General features: G+C 34.8%; 1 protein-coding gene across 1 annotated transcript in view; it reads left to right on the top strand.

Annotated features, from left to right (window-relative positions):
* Positions 1-851: 851 nt before the first annotated feature.
* The window catches only part of LOC133529023 (uncharacterized), a 162,267-nt gene continuing 135,410 nt past the window's right edge, over positions 852-27,708 (top strand). Inside the window, exon 1 of the mRNA XM_061866608.1 lies at positions 852-1,358. The gene's annotated coding sequence lies outside the window, so the exon portion shown is untranslated. The remainder of the gene's footprint in view (positions 1,359-27,708) is intronic.

Genomic DNA, 27,708 nt, shown 5'->3' with positions numbered 1-27,708 from the left:
ATACCTAAAAAATCTAACTAACAATAATGCGAAAACTGCGCAAAGATGTGAGCAATTTACATCAAATGTAGACTGTATTACCTGATACTACTTCACATTGACCTTAGTTATTTTTTTAGCATTAAAAGTAATTCAGAAAAAGTAAAATATTTTTTAACGGACACTGCGTCACAGACTGATAGATAAGACTGTAAATCCACATAAAAATAAATAGGCGCACTTTGATTTTGAACAAGCTTTAATAAGCTTCAACAAAGAAAACGTAGTTTGAGAAGAATGGGTAATGAACGGCATTCATACATTGAGAGAGAATGCATGTGGTATGGCATCCATACCACCTTCTTGAAACGCCTTTATGCTTGAAATATCATTTGATATCATCTTAAAGAAATCATACTATTTTCAATAACGTCTGTAGGTTGGAAGGTCCGACCGCAGTCGCTAATAAAATGCCTGCCTGCCATTCGTGGGAATAAGTATAAGATAGCAATGAATTTTCTTTTGAGATAGCGCCTTTTGGCTTAGTAGAGCAATACGTTTAGGTGTCTGTGGAACCGTAGCTCTGAAACGGCTAAATCGATTTGGATGCGGTATTTTTATTTGAAAGCAGGTTTTCTAGTGGTTGTTCTTATACATGTTTTATCAAAATCTATTAATTCGTTGGGAGTTTTTAATATTTCTTTATGATTTTGAAAGAATTGTACACAAGATAACTGATACGGCCACCAAACCATAAGACCACTATCGGAGAAATGCCCGCAGACAGTCTTGGAAATGCACCGTCTGGCAAGGCCCGACTCATCTAGGAAACCGGCTGCGGCTGTTCGAATGGAACCTTTACATTCACGCGGCCTCAAACACCCAAACGTCTCATTCGGATTGCTGTTTTGATGTACTTAGTACTAAGTCAGAGTTAATAAACCAGTATAACCTTGCGTACCGATTAAACATAATTGTTAAGATCTCGAGATCATAGGTCGGCAGCGCGTCTGACTCGCCGGTACTATGGGAATATACGCCCAGCCTCTCGCCTAAACCTCACCTGTGCCGTGCAGTTGATAACCAACGTCTTCGCCGCACACACGCGACTTGCCGCCGATTTCGCGCTCCGCGTTCCATATTCGAATTTAAAAACGAATTCCAGACTATCGTGATTGTTTATGATCAACTTTTTTTTATTTGAAAGTGGACTTGGAAAGTTTTTTAAACAATGAAGGACTATAATTGTGACTGTTACGTTTGAACGTGTTGTGTTTATTTTCTACTGTTTTCGGAATTCCCTTTCAAAAGGGAGTGGATGTGAAACTGGACAGGACCCGGAAGAACGGGTTGACTCTCCCAACGCGCTTCCGCGAAAGGTAAGTGTTTATGTTTATTGATTGAGTGATCGGTGAATGTATGGTAGGTAGTAATTCTGTCTGTGTTTATTTCCTCACTAATTACTACCGGCAAATAATTATTACAAGGAATGTTAGGAAATAAATATATCTTTACATTTTGATGTAATTATGGCCGATTAGTAGAAATGTAGAAACAATTATTCTAGTAGGTACCTACGTAATCTTTTTGATACAATTCTTAATATAGTACATAGGTACTAATAGTGAGAAGTCCTCTAAGTATTATTTATTTAATTATGTTATTATGCATCTTTGATAAGTTATATAAAATGGGTAAACATACCGGAAGCTTCTGAAGGAAATCCCTTTACCCACTCAGGTTATTATAAGTACCAACCTACATAAAACCGGAAGTTGATGGTCACTGTTTGGAACGACCCTGTTTACTTAAATAGTAAGTTGTATGGTAACTTAGGAGATTATTTACTTAAATTTAATTTTTGGTTTTTCGAGGTTTTATACATAAATCAAATAAGTATGTTTGGTTGATAAGCTTAATTTACGGAAACGATGTCATATACTCATATACCTACTAATTTTGGTATCTTGGATATATACTCTGGCAAGCTAGTTCCGTCAGTAGAAAAAGGCGTCAAGTTTGAAAAATGTAGGAGCGAAGGATGGATCTCCCATACAAATTTTATATTTCGCGTCTTGTTCTACTGACAAAGTGGGCTTGCCAGAGTATATTTAGCAACAGTCGCCATCAGATATATCAGAACTGAGCCGACAAGGTGCTCACAAATGGACGCAGTTAAAGGAAAAGGATTCAATCCACAGCGAGATGAGCAAAAGTTATGGAGGTTTAAAGTTAGAAATGGTATTCCTCATTACTGATTCACTTTTCCCATAATACTTATTTGGATGAAACATGAGTTTTGACGTGTTTTAAGATTCTGTACATAAACGATTTAGTTTAATGTCGTATTTCTTGAGATATTTAACTAAATGTGGGGTTGGATCCATTTTGAGAAAATACTTTTTCCATGTAACCTTTTTTCATTTTAAATAGGCAATAAGGATTCATCCCAATAAATTGGAAAAAAAAAACGAGAAAATCACCAAGAAAATATAAAAAACTATTAAAAAAACAATGTAATAGCTTATCAAAGTATTGAGTATTAACAGAATTGAGATCACTTCTGTTTAACGATAATAAAAGCCTCTTATAATCACTAATCGTTTACATAAAAAATCAGTCTGAATGTTATACACGAGATATGTATTTTAATCTGTATCTATATTAGGTACTATGCATTCTGCTTCAGGATCTTCAGTTTCAAAGTCAACAGGCCCTGTATAGTCTTCTATGTCTTCTTCAAACGTGGAATTTCCTCGAAGAGAATAGTAAAACGGTAGGTAGTCCCTTGGGATAAGATCCAACATCGATCTTAAATCATCCAACTTTGCTTGAGGTATTTGCCACAATAGTTAAAAATCAGTTTCAGAGATGGCTAGAGGCCTACCTTTTACCTTTTTCTCAATGTAGTTCTAAAGTTTCAAAATTATAATTACTATAACATTATTAATACCAGCAACGTATTAACAAAATTAATAGTAAAAGCAATTTTTTTTATGAACAATATAATTAACATGGATCGTTATTAAAATTTAGCATTGTATTGCCATTTAAAAAAAATCCCTATAACGTATTCATGTAAACTAGATCTTCTCCGTTGATTAATTGGCCACTATGAAACTATACCTGGAGTAAATTATCAAAAAAGATCCAAGTAACTTAAATCGACTTTGATGTTTGACCCTGAATATAAGTACAAGTTAATTTAAACCTGCAAAAATGATTCAGTTTGAATTATTTCTGTTATTTTTCCTCATCTATTTAATTTGTTTATGAATTACGATCCAAGTCGACATATAAAGCAAAAAAATCAAAATTAGCCTGTCATAGCAGTAAAACTGCCTTTTAGGTTAAGTATAAAGCTGTTTAAATTTAAAAAGTCAGCCTAAAGTAAAGTTAATATATTTAACATGAATCGTTTTTGTTGTTTACTGACACACCAATGCTGGAATAACAAGAATTCCACAAATGTGATCCAAGTTTGCTGAATCGTTTTTGTTGTTTAGCTAAATTATGTACACATCGTCAAATTAGTTTCTCAAAAACGATCCAAATGGGTTGGATCAGTTTTGTTGATATATATTTAGGATGAATAGTATTCATTGCATTTTCTCAAAAAGATTCCAAGCAGTTTGGATTTTTCTTGTTGAAATTTATATAAACCAGTCCTGTCACTAGCCTAATTTTACAACAAGGTACCAAGAGTATTGAATACTTATTGGTGAATATCATTTTTAATCTTTCATACATGGGGGATGGTATCCGATGTGGATTAAAATATGAAAACGCTATGTGAGCTCAGTGCTTTTTTGCTGAATGAAAATATACACATTAAAGGCTTGCCTGGTACACTTAACTCATGTTTTGGTATTTTTGTGGATTGGATCCTTTTCCTTTAACTACGTCCAAATATCTGAACAACACGCATCTACACCCTACACGTATTTTAGAGCACCTTGAGCGATCCGATACTTTCAAATTGACTGCGACTGCGCTAAAAGGACGATGTTTTTGTTAATATTGAGGAACAGTTAGCAATACTATCAGCTTAGCACCTTTTTTCTATGCACGGGGCCATTTCTCGAACGGTATTAGAATAATATTATTAGGCCACAAACTGTCAAATCGTATGGGTTTCCATGACAACTAATATTATTAGCCTAATATGGTTTGAGAAATGGGCCCCAGGGAACGGGGGTACCTTTCCTCTGCAGTTTCTCTGGGCTTCTTTTCATACGGCTCGATTCGAACTTTAAGATACCTAAGTCAAAAAATTGTTGTCAAAAAAGTGACGTTTCTTCAAACAAAACCGTCACTTTGGAGACTGATATATCCGATCCATATCATATCTTTAGCAATTTTTGAAGTGTCTTAAAGCACGAATCAGGCCGATAGACATACCTAATAACGTTAAAGTTTCGTTAGGTAGGTATCTAATCTACCCTTATGCAATTATAATAATATTATGTCAGTAGGTACCTACAGTCAGACACGTAAATAGTTTTATGTTTAAAATTTACCCATTATTTGTTACAAAAAGTAAAATGTATTTCCTATTTTGGGACCAACTAAAACTACGGATATCTACAAATGGTTGTCCTCTAATATTTCGGGAATATCAAACCTAAATTACCTAGACATTTAAATAGATAATTTATTTTTAGTGCCAGCTGACGCATTGACGATGGGATACCAATAAAAAACTATAAATGAGCCATTTAAGGTGTACTTAATTCAACTTTAATTACAATTTTCATTCAATTGTAAGTACCTACATATATTATTGTATTTTTTTATGTCACTTACCTATACACGTAGTGTAGGGTATGATGTAATCGATGTAGTTACCTATACCCACATAACTACTGTGTTAATATAGTTTTTCTCCTTCATTAACGGCATTTTTATAGTAATTAGGTACGTAGTTTGTGATGCACCAAAGAGGTACGGTGCTCTATTGGATTTTAATTCGGAACATAATGAGAAGAACGGTATCAGCCATTAACCATCTGATATCAAGATACCATCCTAATAGACAATTAATGGCAGTCTCGAATTCTTGGACCATAAACAAGTTTTTTATTTTGTTTGTGACCAAGTCTTGTCTTTGTAACGTGTCTGCGGTTCTTTATCCAATATAATACGCAAATTAGTTTTTTTTTCTCAACGAGCATTTAATCGAATCCTGTTACTTTTATACCTAGCACGTTTAAGTTTTTTTATATACTTTTTATTTAGAAAATATAATAATTTAGGAAGGATTTAAATCTTCTCGGGTCAGAGGTGTAGGGTTAGAGCCGGCGTAGCTTTATTTAACGTTCATAAGCGCATTGTAATCTGCCTACTTGGAAAATAACTATCTTTATTACTAATTTTTGCGACAGGTAGGTAAGTACATAATAAGGGTTCTTAAAATTCAAGAGCCGAAGTTACAAAACAAGACGAAGTCGAGTAATAAATACAATAGGTACTGTAAGTGGGTACTTAAAACACAATCTTTTTTCTAAGACAGCAACAAACACCTAAAATCATGTGTATGCCATTTCCCGAAGTTTTATTACTTTGAAAACTATTCAGTGTTTAGACAGTACTAACAGCAACGTGCTTTTTAACCTGCCCATCCATCAAAGGGTTATCTAGTTTTTTTTCTTGCATCCTTAATAATTTTACCACAAGAATTTGCCCGCAAAACTTCACCCCACATTTGACAACTCGCAAATAAATCCCGAGTGAAAGTCAAACAAATGTATGTTATAATTTATAGTTTTAACACAAGTATAACCTATTTTGTTGTAAGCAAACGATTATTTTTTAAAATGTCCTTTTGGGCAAAGATACCCCTGGAGGCAAAGTTGGCTAGTTTGACAGTGCTGCCTTTTGTCATTATTAAGATTAAGTATCTTTGGGACAGTGACGTAGGTACCCGGTTGTTTTTCGTCTTCACCAATTTATTATTCAGGCATGAGACGTTTGTTTTTTGACGAATCGTACTTTATATTAATAAATCTGTGGCATTGTAATGCAAGTAGGTCCGATTGCTATAATTATATTTAACTATACCTAATTATAGCAACGAATCGCACGCATGCGTTGCCAATGAGGACAACAAACAGCTGTTCATATTGAGTTATTACCCGTATTAGAATTGTTATATGTAGTTAGTTATTGCCTTGTATGTCTTAACTGTTTTCAGAAGATAAATGCGATTGTACAGTTGAGTAAAGAATAATATATAGATGCTGAAAATCTTGCGTGTTGCGGGGTTCTAAATTACGGAATTAGTTTATTTGTGCTTGTTAACTAGAGCCTATATAATTGCGCTTATAGATATTATACATGTATTACGTATTCATTGATTGGATATATTATGATGAGCTATCATTATTGTGACGAAAGTTTAAATATATACCTACCATAATACAACCGTTACAGGCAATTAGTAATTCTAATCGCAAAGACAGGCAGGCTGGCAGGTAGGCAGGCATTTGCGAACTTCGGTGTTCGCGGTAGGCCCCCTGTTTCCTTCTAATTTGCTTGGTTACCATGAACAGGGGGTCTTCACCGATGGTCAGTCAAGAGTGCTGTTATTACTTAGGGTTTATTGGTCATTGGCTCAAAATCATGGTCTTGCAAGGCATTATTCGAATACGAAAACGAAGTTTCCAGAGCACATTTTCTACCACTTGAGCACGTACGAGCCAGTCGCTTCAAATGCGTTGTCTCGCCTTTTCGTTTTTGGCCTACCGGCTGTAGTGTGGACTCCATTCGGTAGACAATTTCAAATGGAATTGGACTGGACAAATCTTCCAAAACTAGCCATTATACGTACTATGGCACTACTAAGTAACCTAATGATATTTTTCTCAGCGGTTAAATCCCTCTTTAACCCCACTCTCTCTCGAAACGAAATCATAACTCAATATTAATTGTTGCGAAGAGATCTTCACAAAGCAATTTAATTACGCGTCGTAAAGGAAATATTAGAAAAAAGGCGGATGGTCGCGTGAAAGTGTTGACCCCGCAAAACCGGCTTGCGGCAGACGGGTGCCCCAAGACACCGTGCTGCACTGTGTCGCTCTAGGAATACTACACAGTATAGTTAACGACATATAATTTACACCGATTCGACATATACTCGTAGTTTGGCCAGGGACTGTCTCATTTCAATGATAGACAGAGAGAATACAATACAAATATTCTTTATTGCTCGCCAATATGAAAAGAACATATGAATATGAAAATGACATACAAATTAAATACAACTTAGACTATGATATACAATGGGCGGTCTTATCGCTAAAGAGCGATCTCTTCCAGACAACCTTAGGGTAGGGTAGAATCAGACTAGCACCTCCAAAAACCCTGCCATTTTAGCCTGAAATAAATAATTATAATTGAATTGAAATTACGCAAAAAACGGCAAAACAGTCACATTCGTTGCATGGGAGCCCCACTTAAATATTTATCTTATTCTGTTTTTAATATTTGTTGTTATAGCGGCAATAGAAATACCTACATCATCTGTGAGAGTTTCAACTGTCTAACTATCACGGTTCATGAGATACAGCCTGGTGACAGACAGACAGACAGACGGACAGTGGAGTCTCAGTAATAAGGTCCCTTTTCTACCCTTTGATTTACCCCTACAGAACTCTAAAAAGGGATGAGTAGGTACATAAAAAGTTCTTCGAGAGATCAGTGCAAATCTTACCCTCTATTGAGGAAGGTTGGTAATGTGTTTTATGTATTGTCAATACATATATTGGTATTTTGCTTACTCTGAAACGTAAACATGTGAGGTGTTATGGGATTTTTACAGTTGTCAAAGATTGTTACAATTCCTTTTAATATTGCTTATTTTAAAGTAATATTAGCATATAAGTATTGACAACAGTAAGGTAACATGTTAAAACTTTAAATCAGACATTGACACTTGCTCGGACACGAGAATCTTTACCTCGCTGTGGCCTCACGCATATGCTAATATGATAGATATATTCGACAAACCTCGTATTTCCAGTTATTTGTCGTTATAATTTAAATGAAAGATTCGAACCATTCCGAACCAGCTAGTGACTTCATAAACCTCGTGTAACAGTGTAATCTATGTACATATTTATTTTATAAAAGTACAATTTGAAATTGAAACATTATATTGTTTTCGATCCGACACGTCTTTTGGCCGTGCTGGTGTAAGGGTCGTGAGTTCATGAACGTTCGATTTTCAATATTAATTTAAAAACAAAAAAAATATATATTGTTGCTAGGTTATTACTATCGTTCTCAAATATATCAGGATTATATTATTACCTGATACCCGATAATTTGTACCCGTGTCTTGGCTTGTACGAAGGAAGTTGCAGCAATAATACGAGTACGTTGTACTAAATAGTCACGCATATCAAAACATTTCGTACCTAATGTCCATCTTTATCGTGTGTTACTCGTAATTATACTCGTAATTCAAACATTAATTTACTATTAATTATATCTAATCATACGTTTTATAGCATTTTCAAGTTGTATACATATTTAACGGCCCATTTCTGGATCTGTTTATCGTATATCAGAAGCGGAAACGGCAATTTTAAACTCTAGTATTTAAAACAGGATGTTTTACTTTAAATAACGTACAGTCATTTCGATAAAACGTGTGTCCACAATAATTGAACTTATTTAAAGCTCAGATTTCGCGTCAAGCCTTCCCGAAAGTTAAACTATATTTCGATTAATAATTATATTTCTTGACCATTAAACAGAAATACGAAACATTTTCTAAATGTACATTCATTGTAAATTTATATTTTGGATTTTGTAAGTATTTACCTACTTACTGTTATTCTAATTGTATTGACAATCCTTACTGAAGCTAAAATTTTATTTCATTAGTATTGTTATTATTTTCATTTTTTTTTATTTTGACGATCATGATAGAAATTCTTATATTTTTGACACCAATGCAAATTTATTATGTAATTGTCTTTCATGAAATAAATCATCTAATCTAATCTAATCTAATCTAATCATTTGTACAATTGGATTTCGGTTTCGCCTTTTCATCCTACCCTTCTAAGGGGGAAGCTTCACCATTTTGGGAACCCTGTTTTACTTTTATGATATAACGCATAATCGTATAAATTTATCGTTTATCACTGTGACTGTACAATATATAAATACCTACGATTGTAATTTTATTTAACAGAACTATTAACTCGTGATCCGATTATTACTGTCAGAATGAAAAATGCGTATTGGTAAAATCGGTTACTCGTAAACGCGAGACGGACTTGTGCTCTGAGGGTTCAAAGTGACATGATTTTCTAAGAACAAATTAAATTTCGATTTTGTTTTTTTGCAAGTAGCTAGACTACTATTTAAACTACAAACGAAATGAATGCCATATACAAAGGAAAAAAAAACCAAGGCCTCGGGCGCTGGATGGAGGCTTTGATCATTATTTCGTTTGTATTATTATGACATGTATTTCTTTGACATAATTTTCTTACTAAATATATTATTGGTATATAGAGTTGGACCAAGCTAACTCTGCATGATACTTGCAATGACAGTGTGCCAGTGTCATCCTGTCATCATTTCATTAATTGTAAAGTGGGAAACCATCACGAAATTATCTTTTCATACAAACGTAGTCCTCATTTCCCTGTCTGGATATTAACATTATTCAGAATATTTTGACACAATTTGTTGTACATCAATCAGCGCTACGTAGGTAGGGGTACCTTGATTTTTTTCAATTTTTTGATTATTATAAGAGTTAATTGTATGAAATCAGTTTCTCATGTTTAATTTTTACACCAATCAAGTAATCGAAAAAAGTCAAGCGTAGGGGCATAGCTATGGTTATTATACATTAAATTATGTATACTTTTACATAATGTCAATATCCAGAGAGGAAAATGGGGATTTCTTCTGTATGGAGAAGCGGCTGTCCCCTTTCCTCTTAATGTTAATATTCTATGAAAATATGACGTTTATAATGATACTACCTTACTTTGTTCTATTCGAACCGGTGCAAAGTTAGCTAAGATGGACTTTATATACTTACGTATATATCATCGATTAAATTAAATACCCAAAATGTGTGGTCTCCTCCCTATTTTTTAACAATTTTATTTTGAATTATTTATCTGACATTAAATCACAATAACGTGTTTATAGTAAGAATGTGAAATAGTTTACTTAATCTTATATTGATCATGAGTTACCGGTCACAATCGATTGGTGTAGTTTTTAGTAGTTAATAAATACAGAGTCCTTGGCTTGGTACCCCTTAAATCTTTCTACTAAGTCATATGCCTGCAAGTTTGATGGGCAATCTAAGCTTAATGATCTCCATTTTTTAAACGTTGGGGATATGCGTTTACGCATGCCATCTGGTCCGGGGAACCAGGATTGAGGAGTCCAGCTAAGCGGAGAAGATATATGACTTAAAACTAATGCCATTGGTTGATTCCCGCACGTCTTCTGTCCTCCCCATCAACACCTGTGAGAAAAAGCATCTTTCTACAGAAGCAATTGGGTGTTTGGATACCGAACCCTAAAGAGTAAGATATCCCTCGGCTAGGATGTTTATAAAAGTGTGAGTTGATGCGTAGCCATTACGTCCCACCATTTTTATTTTCTTAGCGCCATCTTGCGGCTCACCTTGACATTTAGCGAAGCGCGGATCCTCCTTTAATTTGCTCGCCAACATTGTTTCTGTTTATTTATTTTAATCATGGCTATATTTCGCAATTACCTGGTGAGGTAAATCTGTGAGCTAGCCATTAATAAGGGAGGCATCCCGACGGTCTTGTTAACATAATTGAATAATTACTAAGTTTGAAATGTCTTTATAAATATATTTCTTTTGTCGAGTTAAACTTTTTTTGGCGTAGGTAATTGAGATTTTAACAAAATAATAGCGGTGTTTTAAGATATTATTCTAAAAAGCATAAGGTATTGATTTCAGATGATTGATTCAGAATTTAAACTTTATTGCACAGAAGAAAAACTTATCGTAAAAAAGGTGGACTTAATGTCAAAAGGCATTCTCAATCAGTCAACCTTAAGGCAAAGCAAGAGAGATTGAGGGCGGTAGGTAGGTAGGACGGCGCTATCTTACTACTAATGATATGATAGTAGGTAAACCCAGCCGCAAAATTGCATGGCCACTTTATGACTGAATTTATTAATAATGTGTCCATGCCGTTTTTCTGCTTGTTGTACACCAATCATTATGTACAGTCACGTCTGAAAATATCGGTACGATAAATGTGTCAAATATACTTATGTATACACTACCTTAATATATGGGCAATAAAGTCGTGTATACATATTTTTGTCACTTTTTTCGCATCGATATTTTCAGACGTGACCGTACCTGCCCTGTTCAATACCCAACTTCTTGGCTTTGTGTTGTCTGGATGTCATAATACAAAAACTTCATTTGTGTTAAAAGTTCTTTATAATGAATGATTTGCCTTTCGTCCACCTACTTATTTTGTATCAATAATATAGAAAACTTCTTGTTTTAAAAGGTTTCCACTTTCTCCTATGGTGTAGGTATGAGCAAATAAAATAAATCAAACCACACACGAAATTCAGTGCATAGTCACAGGGCCTACCGCGAAAATCAGAAATTTCGTTATCTGCCTTCTTTCACTCTTGCATATTCAAGCGACAGAGAGACTAAGAGAGTAAGACCAAGCTATGTTGCGATCACTGTGAGTTTGATAGCCCAGACTGTGCAAGTGTTATTTAAACGTCATGATTTCATAGAAGTTTAAATAACACTTTCACTCTCTCTAAACACACAACTCTAAAGATATTTCAATTTACGACTTTCGCGGTAGACCCTTAGACGTCATATACGAAGTTCAAGGTGCATGTTGCACGAAGAATGAAGCAATAAAACGCGATAACACCACAACGACGGTGACATGTTGCCCACACGAAGGGGAGATTATGTAGCCTTGGTAAAATATAGGAAAAATAAGGTGGAAATTTCTTCATTTATTTATATATTTATTTATTGTGCATTACAGGTAATGAATACAGATGTTATAAAAAAATTTTGTTCTCTGTAACATGTCTTGCGACGTACAATAATTATAACTGCCTAGTGCATGCAATATTATTAGAAATATTTTACATTTTCACTACCTACTTATATTTTATAATATTCTTTAAGTTTTAATTAATAGTAATAATAAATAATAGGTAGTTCTGTAAGTCAATCATTAATTTGTCAAAGTATCCATCATAAATTCATCTAGATTGTCTTCTTCTAGCCTCTTCTTCGAAGGTTTAGTAAGTAGATTTACTTGTACTAATACTGATCTAATTTTTGTTTTTTGTGTGATAGAGGTGTTTGTGTGAATTTCGTAAATTGGGTGATCTCGAATCTATTAAAAAATCACTCGTATTCTGTTGACCTCTTTTGAGCTTCATTGCGGCCGCTAGCGGCCCCTTGAATGTGCCATAACAAGGTTAAAATACTAGAAAAACTGTATTTAGGAGGTATGGTATACCTACTATATCTCCTAAATAAATACTGACATATATAAAAAAAGTAAGTAATATAAAGTAAGTAATAAAAAAGTAAGTAAAGTAAAAGTAATATACACAATCTCATACATATATTTAAGAATTAAATACTTTCAATGACACTTGACATCGTTCCAGTTTTGGTCGCACTTTTAAGATTTGTAGTTTGTAGATTTGTGGATATGACAAATTCAAAGAACCATAAACTACCGTAAAACCACCCAACTATAGTCCAAAGCTCCCAACTATGGTCCACAAATAAACTCAATTTTTCTCGTTCAGGTGTGTATTTTACTATATTTTTGTAGTTCTAAGGCAAAGTATGTTTATAAATGGAAGGTAAAACTAGGAGTAAACCACAAGGAACATTGGTATAGATACTTAATTTCCTTTTGAACTTGTGGACCATAGTTGCAGTATTGGACTAGAGTTGGGTAGTTTTACGGTATATAAATGATATATGATATATAAAACTTTGTACTTAAAATAGGATAAGGTATATCTAATGGTAAGGTATGGTAAGGTACCTTTAGTTAGTTTATGTAGTTTGAGATACCATGGTTAAAAAATACAGCATTTAAGTTTTTCATACAAAACTTGTTTTTGCTGTATTTAGTTTGTTAACTGGTTTATTAACTAATATCAGGACTAGATATACCTCATGTCGTTGTATGTGCAAACTTTCATTACAATCGAACACGTAGAAAACTACAAAAAAAATAATGAAAATGAGAACGAAACATCGTTTGTCTGGGAAGGTGACATTCGGCCGAGCTTACCGGGGACTCTTAATCCGTTAACGGGTAAGACTGAAAAAAATCCTCAATACAAGCCTCACCGCCAAAATAGTCCAAAAATTTTTTAACAAGAAAAAAATGAAGATAGTGGGTGGTCTTTTGAGAGACTGTTGTTATATAAAAGGTGCGTGAAGAGGAAATATCCAGACAGACAGCTGTTAGAGTTACTTTTGCATTTACGAGTATAATATTAGTAGGGACGATAATTTTCCGATTTTTCTTTAAGACACAATACGTGTCGAAGTCTAGTCAAAGGTCCCAATTGGTCGCTTACCATAAATACGAGACTTGCTTGTATCTTTATAAGAATAACCTGTTAAAGCGTCCTTATAGCAAGCGACAAAATGGGACTTTTTGCTTGGTAACGACACATATTAACGAAGCAGTTTTTTGCATTCATGCAAATCACATTTGAATGATGTAGATATTTTAAAAACCGCAACTTCAGAAACTTTGAAGTCGCAATTTATTAATGTCAGTGTCAAATAACTAATATTCAATAGCAAGTTCTTAAATAACTAATGCTTTTTGACTGTCTGTAGACCTTTAATACACGTTTAAGCAATATTGATCTCGAGTGAGATTTAAAATCATAGTACCTACCTGCAATTAGTGCAATTCAAGTTCATTATGGAGACCACATACTTGAGCAGATAGTTTGGATTTTTTTTTAATTACCTACCTGTATAAATAAGAAGTTATAAAATCGAAATGAGGTCATTTCATTTCAGAAAAGCGCCTTTTAGTGACAACTGCTGACAAGTCACCTGCCAGTTTAAAACGAAACGAAGGTAACAACTTAAATACGTGTTATTTTTGCCTGGGCGCCTGTTTGAATCCGCTACGCACCTTATGCAAAAACCCTTCATGCGTGGACTCTGGATTGGCTTGAAAATACTCGCGCCCAGGCCATAAAAAAAATTACCTATGGACCTAATGTCACCCATGAATTGGGTACAAATTATGGAAGGTAGAGGCAAGGAACAGAAACTCCTTAGGCAGAATTGTTGCAAAAGTGTCCAGCTGTCAGCTATAAATAATATTTCCAAATCTCTCCAGAGTAGCGCTAGAGTAGCTAAGAACCTAGGCGTTATTGACGGAGTGAAGTGCGCTGTCTATGATTACATTTTTTTCTCAAGTATTCTAGGTATTTTAGCGCCACCTATTTATGGTTTTTTATCGGACACTTTTTGGTATATGGAGATTTTGTTCTTTGCCTCTACCTTCCATAGTACAAATGCCTCGGATGAGTGTCCTTTCTAATGAGCTTAGATCCTAGGGGGAAATAAAGCTTATTATGAGACGTTTGAAATAGAATTATCAGCCAAATTTACATCCTATATAAGCGTAAAGGCCACCGTAAGTAGAATCAGGCGGTCATCGTAAACATTTGTAGAGTTTCGTAAGAGTTTGTCAACGCCAGCGCACAGACCGTGTGTCATTGAGTGCGCGAGAGCAGGTGAATTGATTTCTTAGGACAACCAGCGTAGTGGTAACCAAGCAACTTATGGGTAATTGGAGAACTCTTATATTGGTTTTTCCGAACGATCTGCTCGCTCGCAGTCGGCAAGTGAATTGAATATTTGGTATGACACCTTAGATTAAGCATGATTTGCAATTACCTTATTCAAAGATAATTCAAGGTTTGGATGAATAAACAAAACATGAAATCCGTTATGGAATTATTAAAAAAAAAAATTAGTTAATACGGAGCGAAAGTTCACATGATATTTATCAAATTTAAAATTAAATATTCTGACATTTTTTTCAATTAATGAATTGTTATCAAGTCAACTATACGATCAAATTTTATTATGTTACAGTAAAATTATTGAACAAACTAATTCAGAAAGAATAAAACAGAGCTCCGACATGACTGAAATTATCGAGAGCGGCTTTCTGATATCAGATGTCGGGAGGACCTCTGAAAAAAAAACAGCTGCAGGAGAGTACCATATGGCCATATGGCATCAATTCCGCCTTTCTTGTGTTATTTATAGTGTTTTTAGTAATAGGTAATGATTTATACAGTAAATGAATAAATAAATACAGAAAAACACAAATGTCTTTTACTAAAAATAAATATTTTAAAAAAATTAAAAAAATTATGTCATTTCGTTTGACGTCCATCCGACATCCGATAACGGATCGGGTGATGTGAAAACGCTCTAAGACGTGTAATACAATTAAGCATTTGTATATAACATTGAATATAGATTCGGTTACTTCAATTAAGTTTAAATGTAGAATTGAAGCAAAACATGCTAAAAAACATCTCTGAAAGTGGACCGAAAACATTACATGCCATTTTACTTATTTTGTATGGAGGAAAGGCTTGAAACAAGATCGTATTGAGAACGTAATTTCACTTTCTTCTTATTGTAGCTTATTATAAATTGGAGCACTCTCGATTGTCTGCTCGAAATAATCATATTATAATTTTTTTGTGTTGTTGACGGTACGGTAGAACCATTTTTTGATCTTGACTAGGCATTCGTCCGACTGTTTTCGTTTTCTTATTATGGGATGTGCATTATTGTAATTTTTAGTCTATCAAGCTATTTCCGTCAGTAGAAAAAAGCGGCAATTTAAAAAAATGTGGGCGCGAAGGGTTACCGTCTCCTAGAAAAATGAATTTCGCGCCTTTCTCTACCGACAAGACAGCCAGACTAAAATTATGTTAGCATTTAATGTAAAATTAAATTTTAATGTTAAAAACTTTATGCTATATTCTAAAATAATTATTTCCCCTTTACTCTGAGATTATTACATTGCTTTAAACTGTTAACTTAACTATTACTTTAGCCAAATTATAATTTAATTCATTACTTTCTGTACCTACATAATTAACGTGCATTGTATTGGTTTAATATAACCTTAACTTGCTGCTGGAAGAGCGGGGTCTCCTGTCACAAGTATTGATATACTTAGTAGGAGGTCCCAACCCTTTCTCAATTTGTAACACAATGATTGTGACCAATAAACGATTTTTCATTTTTTTTTTTTCATTTAATGCTATTGATTATTGTTTCATTTGATCCATATATAACGCATGTTCTTAAAGAAATCCAAAATCTCAAATCAGTTGCTCGCTTATGTTATCTGAAGTCTATCTAATAATTATATGGTTCTACGGTCAGCTGCCCTGCAGCGAGCGCACGATAACTAATATGAAGGTCGCAGTCGCATACGACATCACACGTCCAATCACGACTGTGAAATTTGGAGCGAAAATCTAGATTTTTACCATTAAAGTGAACCGTTAGCACGGCTGTTTGTTGTGAGAATAATGGCTTTCGATTGTTAGACGTGAGATGATTGATGGGTGCGTTTATTTTATTAAGCTTTAGGTTTTTAAGGCCTAGCTTTTACTAAAATTGAACTCGGACTGGACAGTTTTTCGCACAATCTTATTAAAATTGATAATTTAATTGTGTGGTGCGGATACAATCGACGATAAATTTTACCTACGTAATGAGGTTTACAATCAAATTGCCAACTTAAATTATGATCAAATTGACAATTTGATTGCTCCTTCTGGACTAGCCGTAAAAAAACGCACATTTCTGATTTTATTTTAGACGTATTGACACTAATATATGTTGTAACGCTAAAGTAACCTCTGACACAAGTTTCGCAATCAACTGGCTATTAGAGAATACCAATTAAATGGCTTAACATAACGTACATAGATATGTGAGAGGAGGCTACAATTCATATAGATATTGAAAACGGATAAATTTATTTACTGTCGTCCCTTACGACATTTTAATTACAATAATTGGTTATGTTAAACTCTTCATTAATTATTTACCTATACGTTGCTTCATAAAACTTATATAGCAGTTGAATAAGTAACTAATTAACCAAGTGTAATAACACCGATTTATTGTTGTTTTTTTGTAGTGTATAATTGACAATACGCGCGTACGTTTTTAAATTTGCCGCCTTTTTCTACTGACAAAATGGCTCTGCTAGAGTATATTTACCGCAACGTAATCTCAAATCAAATTTAGTTTAAGTACCTGTTCTATCTAAATGTAGCGGCTTTCGAAACGTTAACATATTCTAAATTTGTTATGATAGTTCATAAACAAATAAAGTCCCGACTGTCATAACCTCAACAGTTCGTAATTGGCTGCGTCTTATATCACATCACCCTTCAATTAGAGACTTCTCACGTAATCGCGGATGACACCGCAGATTATATCACCCATCTCACATATTTGATTACCCAATTATACCACCTTGCGCTTATAGATTAACTCAAATAGATAGCACGATATAAATTATGACTGCTCGCGGTCGCCAGCGTTTTAGATATATTGAAAGGATGCAAGACAGATATTCGTAGATGTAAGTTAAATAACTAATAAATAAGTTGTTTTAAGTTATGAATCTATGTAACGCTTTGGCGTAAGCTGTAATATTATAATTTGATTCAATAAATAAATCTAAATATATATTTTTAAAGTAGTAGTACTTAGGAGGCCAATTCAAACTTACCTAAATTTTGACATAAATAATGAAGATAATTTTATTATCAGTCACCCTGCCGTCCTGCTCGCTCCAATAATACATGTAGGTATGGACAAGTACGAGATCAAAATATACGTTAGAATTGGCCTTTGGATGCATCTCACACAACACCAACACCCCTTATCCCTGAAAAATCTGTATCTGTACTTAAATATGTACTCTTTACTATTAAAAAGCGTTACCTATGCATAAATGGTTGTACGTTAGTTCGTGGAAACGGCCGATTTGAATAAAATGTACAATATAAAGGTTAAAAAGCTTAGTCTTGAAATTTCTCGGTCACTCAGTTATTTTTTAATATTTATATATAACTTAATTATATGTATTACACCGCTAGTGCCATTGCCCGATTGCACAGTGAGCATAGTTAAACTTACTTAATATATTTGAAATAGTCCATGGGAAAGTCTTCATTTGATGAAACATAATTTTAACATTTAGGTATTTTGAGACTTGATTGATATGTCACTATATTAATAAAAGTCATTATGAGATTCCGCCATTTTAAGAAGGAAACAATTTGATATCGAGGCATTTTGGGACAAAGATGTTTTTAAATTCAGAACATATAAATACAATGGCATTATGATTTATGATATTTAGGTACAATGAAACCAAAGCGAGCAACCTTCTACTCCATCTAGTGAGTGTGATCTGTGATTGCGCGTGAGTGGAAACCCCGAAGAAATAAACGTCTAATCTTATTTTGAACCTAAAACCATTGACATAAAGTCGAAAACTGTGTACATATTTGTGCCTTACACTACTAAGTCGCTAAAAAGGATTAGTTATAGGCCATGTACGAAGTTACGAGATTCGGTATGTAACGCTTGTAAAGTATTTACTGAAATGTTAAACGTTTAAAGTATGTAATAGATAATAAAAAAGTAAGAAGTTACATGCGTTTTGCGTAATATTCTTGGGAATTCTAGATAAGTGAAATTCTATTCGAGTGTTTATTTAGGTATTTATACGTTCAGGTTCCTAGTTACATAGCTACTGTATAATGCCTGAAATAAAAGTTAGAGTATATACTCGTATGTCAAGTCACAGGTCGATCCTAACTATTAGTAAATTCTTACCGCTATACGAAGTAATTATATGGGGAAATGGTAAAACAATAGGAAAAAACTCCAGGATTTTTTTTTATCCCATTAGGATCGAAAGAGCTCGAGGTTCTGAGTAGAAATAACACAAAATGAATGAAAAAATACAAAATTAACGAGAGTGACATTTTTTAAAGAAACGCTCAAGACCTCATGTGACATTATGAAATATTGTAATACCTAAAGACGCCAAAGAAAGTCAGACTTATCAAGTTCTGTTCGTGTGGTATCTAGATACCACACGAACATGGTAGCCCTTATCATCAATACATTTGAATTTGTATACTCGTTATCGATTAAAAGATAATTCATTTCCTAACGAATTAAATAGGAAATTAAAAAAGTTACGTGTGTATACTCCACTACGACTGCAATTCTGATGCAGCCTGCGCGTGTTACATGCGTGTTGTCGAGCCTAAGGGTCTCCCCAAACCAGTCGACGCGGAGTCGGCTTTCGCCGAGTGTTTTACACCACACTATTCGCATTTAGCCGATCGACCGTCTCCGCGGTTGGACACCTGCGTTTAGCAGTCTCATCCTCCTTGCGGCCGTAGAGACGCCCGATCGCCTGCGACTTGCTATCGCAACAGTTGTAAAGCGACGGTCGGCTCTCCCGTGCTCCGTCCTGCCGTCGAGACGTCAGACAGCACACGTACAGCCGTTGAGTCCGACGAACAGATGTAGGACAGCGGGTGATCGGCAATCGTAAATCTCATTTTTGGAGACTGGTTGTTAGTAACAACCTGAGTTTGAAATTGAACAGACCTGTAAGATTATTTTCCTTGGTAGTTGTTACATATTATATAATAACCTATGATGATGGATATTTTACGTAGACGGGCATGGAAAAAAAGGCTTCTCAGCATTTTTATCGTAGCCTACTTGTTGGAAGAGCTAGAACAGCAGCAAAAGCGGAGGCGACCGTGGGTTGATTCTTTGTGGCAATATAGATTAAGTGAAGGTGAATTTAATTTACGATATCCTCGTTTGAGACTCGATCCAAAAATGGAATGACCGCAACAAAATTTGACTTCTTATTGGATTTGCTAAGACGAACACTTCAAAAACAGAACACAAAATTAATGTGGGTAATAATTCAAATGAACAAATACAAACGCATCAGTAGCTACTTCGGCCGTCATCGGCTCTGTTCGGCCGTCGTCAGCTATGTTCGGCCGTCGAAGACGCTGAACGGCTTCCGCCAGCTCTGACCGGTCCTTATCGTAGGCACTCGGCCGTGATCGGAGCCGTTCAATTCTTTCCGGCACCGTACGGCGGTATAAGGAGATTTATGAATGCGAACGTGTGCGGTAGGCTGCAAACAGCGTCGTACGAATGCGAACAGCTTTACGGCAAAACGCCGTTTTCCCGTCGAAAGACGTCGTTTCGCGTGGGCCGAGCCGATTTACGACTTATTCGCTCTTATTGCGTTGACATAAAGCTTTTTCCGTACGCGATTTGCCGAAACGGCGTCGACTAGTTTTTACACTCCGCACCTTACTATGAAGAACACAACACTATGAGTAGGGTCTTGTGTTACTTGGCTGCGGTATCATCGGTCGGACACTACTAACAATATTAAAAGTAGAGATATTTTAAAACTATAAGAGCGTGTATATATTTTAGACTTATTGAATGTACCTGTACTGGAAACTGCTTACCATAAACTAGGTACCGAGATACCTGATCGAAACATTTAGAAGACCAATCGTAGTTAAACACAATTGCATACCCATTTGTAGTCCAAGAATCCAAGCGTAGGCAGGAATTAAATCGGATACAAACGAATGTTTGCATATCGTACAGATTAGGCATTATCCTTAGAACTAGTTGGACAACCAGAATTTAATGAATTCACCTTCGCCGGCCCACTGGCGACCTTACTGCGTTCTACCGATATAACTTGGTTATTAAAACTGTTGACAGCTTGCAAAAAATGTTTGTTGACGTTTATCTATTTTTATTTATACAGCGTGAAATAATTAATAGAACCAGGCGTTACTTTGCGGAAATATTACTTTGCTGATCCACGAAAAGCTAAACTAAACTTTTCGCGGATTAGCAAAGTATCTAATATTATTTGTTTTAACAGAATGAAATGGTTATGTTTTGCCATACGCTGAGGGGTGAATATGTGGGTCATACTGAACAACTTTTACTATAGGGCAAACCCCGAAATCGCGAAAAAATCATCTGTTCCATAGAAAACATTGATACGTGATTCACCAAAATGTATCAGCGGGTGAAATTTTTAGTGTGGTGGTGACAATTTCACCCTGTAAATGGGATAACGGTTCTGGTTAAATCAGTAGAAAATATGGATGAAGTGTATTTATCACATTAAGCAAAAACTTGCATTTTTGAAATGTGCCTTAATGTCTCCAGCTATGACTAAAATTGCTCAAGAAAAGTAGAGTCCTACATTCATACAATTTTTAATGTCTCAATTTCACACTAAAAAGCCAAAAACGCAACTCTCAAAACCTAATTACAAAACATACACAAAATTGTAATTAAAACAATTGCAACTAAGTTTCGAAACTAATATGTGACAACTTCACGATCAAGTGTCCTTGGCTACGCGTATCACTTTGCAAAAATTTAAGAAATATCGATATTTCAAAACTATTACCTGTTTTTTCGACATTCACGGACATTATCACCTTATGGATGATAAAAATGGATCGTTAATATTCTAACTGTCCTTAAACGATATCCTCATATTTAGAATTTGCATTAAAAACTGGTAGAATTATGAAATAAAACGGTGTTGGCACTCCTTCGTATCAACGAAGTGCGAAAACATTTGTGCTAAAATAAACAATTTTATTGCTTACACAATCCACAAACGAATCTGCTTTTGTTTCTCACGCGAACGAAATTCAAAATTCACTTTATATTGTTTCCTTCTTTGTGAAATTTCAGGGAGAAAGTGGAGAGTTGTTGGGTCCAATGCTAATTTATATGCCAAGGTTAGGATGGGTTAATAGGAAATCACGCATTATTGGAGTTTCAGGGGATTTAATACAGCTTAAACACATTGTCCTCTTGATAGAATAACTTTTTGAGAAATACTCACTTCACCTGTTCCCATTTTAGATTGTAACACTATAAAAATATACCAAAAGATATAATAAACAGTCCATAAAGTTTGTACCTACCTAATAGTTCTATGTGATGCTACTAAAGATACAAGCTGTCTACCTACACGGTGTTTCATAAATCGCAAATAAAACCTACCCAAATAACAAGTAGATACAGTCAGCCACAGAGCGAGGTGACCCCCCCCCCCCTGCAAACAATCAGTCCATATTTTCACGGGTTCGGATCGGATTCGGATCGGACGTAGTGCGAAACCGCTCTTAAAAACATATCTCTCATCAGGCGGGCCATAAGCTTATTTGCTACCGACGTAGTAGGTATGTATCATATAAATAATAAAAATAATTCAGCCTATATAAGTCCCACTGCTGGGCACAGGCCTCCTCTCATGTGCGAGAGGGCTTGAGGGATGTGTGTGATGTATCATATAGTTTCCAAAAATAGCGATTGTGTAAGTTGTTGAGGCTTGATATTGTAGCGTCAAAACATTCTGTCACCAATTAGTTACATGTGAAAATATAGCCAAGAAAAGGCCCGTGTCGTCGCTAAAAGGTGGTCAATGATGGTCACCGACGCTTTTGAGTTCGCACATGTTCGCCAATAGCTGCTTACTATTAGAAAACTATGCATTTTTGTCGGTAAAAACAAACACCTCTATAAAATAAATAAAAATAAACGACTCCCACATACACTTGTTTTGTTCACAAAAATGCTATTATACAGTAAAAGAGTTTCTTCAAGACAAATGAATACAATTTTATTTATTAGTCTTTTATGAAAACCTGATTTGTAATTATTTATAAGATGCATCTGTCATTGCCACACCCGATATGGGTATCATGTATTGAGACAATTTTATTGTTACCTGAGACCTGACATATGTACATACATGTAAGCAAAAAATAAACTGTATTGTATCTGGGTCACTCTCAAATTACCTATATATATATAGGACTCTGTAAGCCTCAACTCCGTCAAACATTTCATACATTTAGTATGATATTATGGAGTTTAGACGCAGGGACAAATCTGGAGAATGATCCACCTACTGTTAGTAACAGAAGTAGCTAAGCGAAACTAACAGAAAAGTCGCCGCCATACAATCACATACATTAAAATAATTATGTTATTATTGACATTTTTATATTTAGCTATATCGCTTGGGAATTTGACTATAAAAACTATTAGAAAACCATTTTCATCATATGAATCTCATCAATTAGAACCCAAGGTAGCCAACATTAAAAGAGTAATAAAAAAAAAGACTAGTTACAGAATATTGAATACATTACCGATTTAACCGGCTGTCATTCAGAATCGGAAGTGATTCGGAAACTGACGCAATCTTTCATGGGAACCGATGACACGCCCTTGAATGATGTTCGATGATCCAGTAATCGATATATTTGGAATGTTGTGTTTTTGATCAAGTACTCTGTATTGTACTTGTGATCAAAAGTAATATACGAGTAGTTTAGCTAACGAATATGGAAAATATTTTATGTGAGAGAGAATATAAATATAAATAATGCAAACGCGAGGGCACTTTTTATTAGAACATTTGGTATGCCATGCTATCATAATCATGTATGTGTCGGGGCCGGTCGTAAGATCAGGCAGATAGTGAAATTCCTAGGCATATCGTAAAATGTGTAAATCTTTGTCTCGTGCCCTGGGTCGAGGGAGCCCAGTTGATTTTAACGGTAATGCTGTGACATTATTTGAGTAATAAACAATTTCGCAATTTTGTCATGGGTGTTTTCTATGTATATAAGTATGTATTTATCTATATACGTATGTATATCGCCTAGAGTACCCATAGTATAAAAGTAAGCAATATAAGCTTTGCTTAGTTTGGAGTGTTATATAAAATATTTATTTATTGATACTTAATTACATCTTATAGCATTACATCTGTACGTAACTTTTTAATATAATACTTTTGGCGTTATTTTAAACAGTAGGTTGCCATTTTTCTATTTTTTGTTTCCAATTTTGGTCACGTTTAGAAGATTAGAGCGTTACACACTTAACATTTTATTGAATTCATGAGAAAATGAAAGTAAAGTAGCTCGCTCTAACTGGGTTTATAGTTTGGTACTTGGTTTACTTTTATAACTAACGTTTATTACTAAATATTTTAATTGCGAGTTTATTATGAAGTTTTAGGGCGTTATTGGCAATTGTGAAACTTTCTATTTTTGTAAGCTTTTAGCGTCTTATTTTAGTAAAATGTAAAAAGAAATTCGAATATAGCGGTACTTTTTAAACGCATTTTAATTTACTGTAATTTCTAGATAAATAGTTTAAAATTTATGTGACAATATTTAAGTGGCAAACCCACTTTGTTGGCGCCTATTTTTTTTTATTTTTTTTTTCTACTGACGGCTTGCCAAACAAAATATAGTATTGTACGAGATACTGATAGATTCGATACGCGCCTTTAATTTAAATGATCTGTGATTATTCTTTTTTATAATCATATCACCAAAGAAAACATATCACGTTAATGTTCTCACACACAGCCACATTAGCATTTAATTTGTATAACCATGCTCACTCAACCAAACGCCATTTCATCAACTACATACAGAACTCGATTCTATTGTAGCGATTATCTTATCAATGTATCAATCGATTGCATCTAATCGAAGACACATTGGGAACGAATCGGATTGCATCGAATAATGACTTATTGAAGTGCTTATTAATTAGCCACACATGAATAAACATTACTATTGTAATTGCTCGGCAATTGTACTAATTTACTCATTCCGTATCATAATTGAAACACGAGAAATAAAAACAAAAAGAAGCAGTGTCTATGAAAAAAGTTTGTAAAAGTGGCAGTTCTGGTCAACTTTCTGTCACTGTCACTAAGAAAAGTACAACATAAGATTCATATACTAGCCGTGTCTTATCCAACCTCGACATTGGCAGAATCATCAACACCTTGATGGAGCCATAACACGAAAAATTGATTGACATTCTTTTCTTACTTTAGAGTCTGCGCGGAAAGAAAAGAGTGGTGGAATGTATGAGGCCCAATACATTCTAAGACTCTTCTATTTCCAAACGGACTCTACTCTTTGGTGCAACATTTGAAATGTCTGGTAGAGTCAGACCAAGATCACGTCACACTTTAAATTGATAGTGTAACTTTTTGTGGTTTATTCTCCATAGTCAAGCCAAATATTTATCAAGGAAATTGTGCCTAATTTGAAAAATGAAGACGAGGGTACCATATAGATACAGATCAAGATAAGTTGGCGATGTTGACAGTCCAGTCTGTGCAAGTGTTAAGTGAACGTAATAATTTCATTGACGTTTAAAATAACACTTGCCCTGTTATTTTAAATAGGCACATTTTCCTTGATAAATATTTGGCTTGACTATGGAGAATAAACCACAAAAAGTTACACTATCAATTTCAAGTGTGACGTGAATGGTGATACTTGTCTATAAGATATTTATTCTGTGTTAACACACGTATTATCGCAATTTGATATTTTTTTGAATTTTGCGTCAATGTTCATACCAAAGTCAATATTTTGATGTGGTTTTCATTTATACGTAGTTACCCACCTATATGGATAGATCCACCAACAGCTCTTGTATTTATTTACTAGCGCTAGAGAAGCAGATATAGTATTTTATACAACCATGATACTTATAATATGTAGAGAGCTTTTCAGTCGAGTACCGTGTTTAGGCAATGAAGCTTGCTGAGTTGCCTCAGTGAGGTACGAGATTGAAAAGCTTGATTATATGACTATTGTATATAATAATTTTTCTATGAGTCATCAAAAATATTTTTTTACTATAAATCCTAAATAAGTACTCCTAAGTAGTATTTACTCTGTAACTGTGTTTTTCGTGTTTTTATTTCTATGTACAATAAAGTATATACATACATACATACATACATAAGTAATGAAATTTGGTAAGTATCTAAGTAGACAAAAACATAAACGCGCCCGCCCGTTCCCCGTTCTATGGGAGCGCGGCGGCACGTTGGTAATTTTTTTATAGTTGACTACAGCATATCGAAAGAAATTTTATAGTTGAGTTGGGAGCCCATATACAAGGTACGCAATTATTATATAGTTTGATGAGTAGAAAATGAAATTTCGATTTTCGTCATTGCGATAGAGCCACAGACTACAAAACACGTCAATAAGTATTGTGTCATTCGTATGACAAATTAATGTAGTTATTTTTAAATAGGTGTATGTAACACAGACGTCATGCCCATGACAAGTTAGCATGGAACGATTAATTGCTGTATTTAGCGTAAGCATAGTAATTACAACGGTACGAGGTGTTTATCCACGTACTAGTAACTGCGTCCGACTTTGTAGTTTTTATTCTACTATCGACAGGAATAATGTCTGGAGTGTTACGAGCTAAAATAACTACATAAGTCTGATTAGACCATAAAAATGTTTATAAAATAAAAAACCTCTTGTGGCATATACATGGGCACACAGTATGACATTAAATTTCCGATTTATTCCTTTAGGCGCACTTAATGGAATAGATTTTCACTCAGTTTGTCCGTTAAAAAAAAAACACGGCAAATTTTGTTTTTTGGACAATGATAAAATGTTTCTAGCAATAATTTGGTTTGCTTTGTTACTTTATTTGGGTGTAGTTCACAATCAGACGGGTAGTGTCAGACCAAGCTAAGTTGGCAGCGATTTTGATAGCCCAGCCTGTGCAAGTGTTAAGTAAACTTCATAATTTCATAGAAGTTTGACGTTAAAAATAACACTTGCACTGTCTGGGCTGTCAAAATCGCTGCCAACTTATCTTGGTCTGACTCTAATTTATAATTGTACGATAATTCTTCGAACCATAGCCGATTGTTCGGTACTTTTGTATATGTACGCACAAATACTACGTATTTTCGTTTATTATTTTAAAATCAATTAATACTTCATGGACTAGCATATTCCAAACGGGATAAGCCTGAAACGGAACGCTTTTCTCAAAGCGCGCAACACCGAAGCTCGAGTGTTGCCATCCTCTCTTGCCAACGATCTCCAAATCGAAACGCGCGATATCTGCTCGCTCCGTCGAAGCTTGAGTCGAAAAACCCAAAATCAAATTGACACAGTGTACAGCATAAATAGAAATCGTCTCCCGACGCCAGCCTGTGAGATTACGACATTTCACCATCGAAGGAACCAAACCAGGGGCCCCTGAGGAAGTTGCAGACCACGTCACAGGTGAGTCCCCACGGTTTATGCTAGTCATTTATTCGACATAATTGTGTTCGAACCGGATATTACTATCTGGTATCGGTTTTATGCGTATTATTTGTGCTGTACAAAAGTAATTTCAAGTAAATTCCTTTCCCTTTGTTCGTAAGTTAGCGAGAACCTACCTCCGCTTACAATTATAAATATCGAGTTTCCGACAACGTCGTGCAATATTTCTCAAAAATACTGATACGTACAGTTAGATCTCAACGAGATCATTCTAATTATATATAGTTTTATATGGTTTTGAGCACTTTTTGCGAAATTACATTCGTCTATAATTTCCGAGAACCGGGCGGTAGATATTACAGCGGCGCGCGTGGAGTCATTTGCCTAGTTACTAATTGATACCTAGGTCTAAATATATTTTGT

This window comes from Cydia pomonella, chromosome 20, assembly GCF_033807575.1.
Source record: "Cydia pomonella isolate Wapato2018A chromosome 20, ilCydPomo1, whole genome shotgun sequence".
NCBI classification, from domain to species: domain Eukaryota; kingdom Metazoa; phylum Arthropoda; class Insecta; order Lepidoptera; family Tortricidae; genus Cydia; species Cydia pomonella.
Note: the sequence above shows the minus strand (reverse complement) of the source record. Positions and strands in the feature narration are given on the sequence as shown.